Source organism: Trachymyrmex septentrionalis, unplaced genomic scaffold (assembly GCF_001594115.1).
Source record: "Trachymyrmex septentrionalis isolate Tsep2-gDNA-1 unplaced genomic scaffold, Tsep1.0 scaffold59, whole genome shotgun sequence".
NCBI lineage: Eukaryota > Metazoa > Arthropoda > Insecta > Hymenoptera > Formicidae > Trachymyrmex > Trachymyrmex septentrionalis.
Genome location: NW_017305767.1, coordinates 212,085 through 216,600, shown reverse-complemented (window position 1 = coordinate 216,600; position 4,516 = coordinate 212,085). Strand labels below are relative to the sequence as shown.

General features: G+C 28.5%; 2 protein-coding genes across 3 annotated transcripts in view; one reads left to right on the top strand and one right to left on the bottom strand.

The window, feature by feature from the left end:
* LOC108752198 (lachesin) overlaps positions 1 to 4,516 on the bottom strand; it is a 393,798-nt gene that overhangs the window by 232,606 nt on the left and 156,676 nt on the right. The gene's annotated exons all lie outside the window — the stretch shown is intronic.
* Positions 1 to 4,516, top strand: part of LOC108752199 (E3 ubiquitin-protein ligase MARCH3) — a 16,486-nt gene that overhangs the window by 2,812 nt on the left and 9,158 nt on the right. The gene's annotated exons all lie outside the window — the stretch shown is intronic.

Genomic DNA, 4,516 nt, shown 5'->3' with positions numbered 1-4,516 from the left:
TATATATATATATATATTACGATATGGATTCACAAATGTATTTAGAGATAAGCGCCAATTTAAGAATCGTAATTGGACGGATTTCAGAATAAGCTTAAGTTGATTAAATTGCTTAATAACGTTACTGAGAGTTTCCACTATTATACTATCAATTCTATAGCAAGATTATCTCTCCTTAAAAGAGGAAGAAAATTGCAATTATTTTATATTATTATTTTATATTACAAATATTATTTCTACAAAAAAAAAACCGCTACAATTACCTACATGACCAAAGTTGTCCATCGATACATTTTTATAAAAACTACAATTGTGATAACAATAAGACTGGTATATCTTAATTGTTATTAGGATTTTGTTAAAATATGTCCATCTTACGGTTATCACAATACGGTTATCACCAAATATGTTGATGGTCAAAAATTATTATTGTTTTTGGTTATGGCAACTAAAGCATTTTTTTCCGTGTTTTAGGACAGAATTGTTTTGATTAGTTATATTCTGTACAAAAAAATATTCGCACGTCAATTTAATATACATATGTATTTTATAATAGTTTAAAATATTGTACATTGAAATTTTTATATGTATTTATGCCATATTATAAAAATATTATTACATGTATTGTATTAAAAGAATATTGCTATAATGTTAAAAATTGATTCACAATGAAAATAACTGAATATATGCTCAATTTTTCTTGACGTTAAGATGTTTATTCGATACGTAAATTGCATTCTTTTCGTATGCAAGTAATTCTAATTTTATTTTCGAATGCACAATTTTAAATTTTCGAATTCAAGAAAAAGATCGTTCGTAAATATATACATGTAGAAAAGATACAGTTGAATATTTACGATTTTGAAAACTTTATCGTTATGGCAAAACGATATGTATCATCCACGTAGCTATGTCCGGGATTTAGGACAGAATTCCGCCATCTTACGAACGTCTCATCTTTCATACTTAATAGGATTCGAGAAAAATGTGGTGCTCACCGAAACGGGAAGTGCTTACGTATTAAATGGCGGAACATCGCGATATTTAAATCTTGCGGATTCAGCTCCGGATATTTCTGTTGATGTGTTTAAACGATATACGTAGCAAAAAAATAAAATAAAAAATTTGCTTAAATTTGACATATGTACGTAACAAATATAAGAATAGATACACACATACATAAAATGTTATATTATTTAATAATAATAATTGTATACATTATTTGTGGATGTAATGTACGCTAAATGTAAGATTTAAACTTCAATTTAACGATGTGTAATTAATTTCCATTTTATTCACTATTCTACAATGACTCTTAAAGGTACTATAATAATTAAAACAGTTATAATTGTCAGAATTAGAGCAGCAGTTTCGGTGTCGAAATATCAACAGTGTCGAGAGCTTAGTATTATAATTTTGCTAGTTTAGAATTTACTTAACGAATTAAAGTCCTAAAAGAGTATAAATTGAGTAAGTCTTCATTTCGAGCTAATTTCAATGGCTTTTATTTTAAATGAACTTTAATGTAAGAGGCTTTGTTACCAGTTATTATTAAGTATTTCAAGCTGGAAGTTTAGCCAAGTCGATTAGTGATAAATTTAATTACAAAACAAAAGTATATAAGATTATTGTAAGGCAAACTGAGAAAAGCTTTCAAATTCAATTGCTTCGATTCCCAATAGCCTATTCTTTATCATCTATCAATATATGTCGCGTGAAACGACAAATGCTAATTTCATGCAAGCATGAGATGGGAGACAGGCGCTAATTAATTAGCGTTAAAGCTCGATTAAGCGATGATCATCTCGCGTCATCCAATCACCATGAAATATCACGAGGGATTAACCGTTATAATTTACTAAGTCCAACGATATTCAGAATATCTTAAGTTGATTACTTTAAAACTCTGTTACTGTCTGTCATACGTTTGAATTTACATATCACAGACCTGGGTAACTTTGAAGAGTAAAAAAAATTGACTCTAATGGTCTTCGGTAACTAATCTAAACATAATTCTATTTTCTCTCAGTCAGATAGTTACTTTTACAGCTTTCAATAAAAAAAAAGAGAAAAAGAATAATCCAATTAGATTATCACTTGATTTTAAAGTATGCGCATACTATTTTTTATTAGCCTTCACTTATTTTATTTTTAATTTACTTTTAACATTTCGGTAATATCCTTATCGTTTTTATGGAGGGTCATACGTACTGCCCGTCAACTTAACGACCTGTGAGCCGCGGTTCTTTGCTTGTAGGGGCTTAATTCACGAGGACCCCGTGAGAATTCTCGACTACGTACTATGCTTATATGACCCATTTCTTTTCGTGTTACCACGACAACATTAGACACGCGGTGGTAAATGCCCGGCGATGCCAACGAAAAATCTGGTCGACTGAGCGCATGAATCATCACGAATTTTAATGCGACCGATTATTTATGGTAGAAAGCGGAATGGTTGTCCTTTGTGGTAAAAACATCTGTAGTTTCGTGGATTTTGCCGCCAAATGCAGGCATGTCCTCGCATTCGCGAGAGTACAAATTCTCGATTTTACTTTTCCTTCTCTTCGAGTAAGTAAATCCGTTTTTTTTTTAATCTCTGTTCATCTTTGAAGGAAATAGAGGCTAAAATTGTTGTTATATGGATATTTATAATTTCATTCGTCTTTTCTTATCATCCATTTGCGTATTTTTGTTTATGTTTTGTGTTATTAATCCTAGAGAACCAGAGATTTATCATAGAGCAGTATGATTTAATTAAGTGTTCAAAACTGAGCTCCGTAATATAAGTATTACAATGAGCCATTGAATTATAGGGAGGCCTCAATTCTTAAACAACACTCCGATAAAGATTTTACTGTTCTCTTAATCGACCATTGATTAATTGGCTAATGTTGTTCCCTATCATGTCCTACCATAATGTATTCTTTAAAACTTTTAGAGTGAAATCTCATTTTTAAAAATTGAAAATTGAGCCACGCTTTTTTACTGGCTTAATTTTTACAATTTAGAGTCAGGTTTTACTCCAAAGAGTTTAGAGAGTCAGGAAAACAAGCATATTTTCCTTTTCTTTGTTGGGCCGCAGAGTTTTATATTTAGTTTAGTAGGTATAGAAGAAGCTTATTTCAATATATAATACTATAGAGTTCCAACTAGTTTAAAGACTAAAGTATGATTGACTATTTTAGACACCTGTATGAAGTTGGCTCTCTAACTATTGAAAAAATTAACTTTCTATAGCTCAATCGATTGCTCATCGTTTGTATATTTCTGATAAAAATGTATTAAAAAACAATTTTAGGGAGCTTAACTTTACACTAGCCCTTTAACCATAAACAAATTAGATTTAAGGATGTTATTAGACGTACAGTCTCTGCAAAGAAAAATTTGGAAGTATGTTTAATATTTATAAACTTCAAATAAACTATATACATATGAAAGTTGTATGAATAAGCTTATATTTTTATTTAATAACACATTTTTATAGTTTATTTTATTTGTTATTATTTTTATTGTCAAAAATTAAAATTTAAAAAATGATAAAATTTACATTTTTCTTTTGTAAATACTTTAAATATTTAAAATAATTTATGCAAAGTTTCATTGCGATTCATTGATTAGTTACAAAGATATAGAACAAATAAATATTTTGTTTATTTACTAGACAAACTAGTTCATGCATCGCAATGTAACTCTACGTAAATAATCTTGAATACATAATGTATTTAAATTAAAAAATTGAGATTTTTATCATTTATTTTATATATAATATATTTATTGCATATATACATTTTCAAATATTTTTATTAAAACACAGATTAAAAAAATACTACTGTTTATTAAAACAACTTATGATCCAGATAATAGACCATCAACAAATTTGTCGTATTATTTTTAAACGATTAGAATAATCTGTAATTTTTTCATAATTTTGTTATTTTGAAAAAATATATATAAAATATTCTTAATTAGTCTTAATTCCTTAATAAAACAGGTTTCCATTTGCATATTCCGAAACAAGTCGATTTTTTGTTTGCACACTTTCAGTTAAAAAGTTATTAACAAATAAATGTTGGAAGGTCAACTTTACGCTGCAAAAGGTACATAAACAAGTTTGAAATAATCAATCGATAGATTTTCGTTTGCACATTTAGACTCAAGTCGAGTTTCGTTTGCACACAGTTTAATTAAAAAGTTATTAACAATTAAAGTTCCGAGGACATTCGACTCAGATAGATGGGTTCAAATGATATTGAATATAGTAACTGCGATTTGATTGAACCTATCTATATCTGAATCGACCGTCCTCGAAACTTTAACTGTTAATCTCTTTTTAACTGAAGATGTGCAAACGCAAAATCGATTTATTTTGGATGTGTAAACGAAAATCTATTAATTAGAGTTATTTCAATCCCGTTTCTTTAGAATTTGAGTCGAGAACGTACTTTTTGCAACGTAAAATTAGCCTCCCAACATTTATTTGTTCATAACTGTTTAACTAAATATATGCAAATAT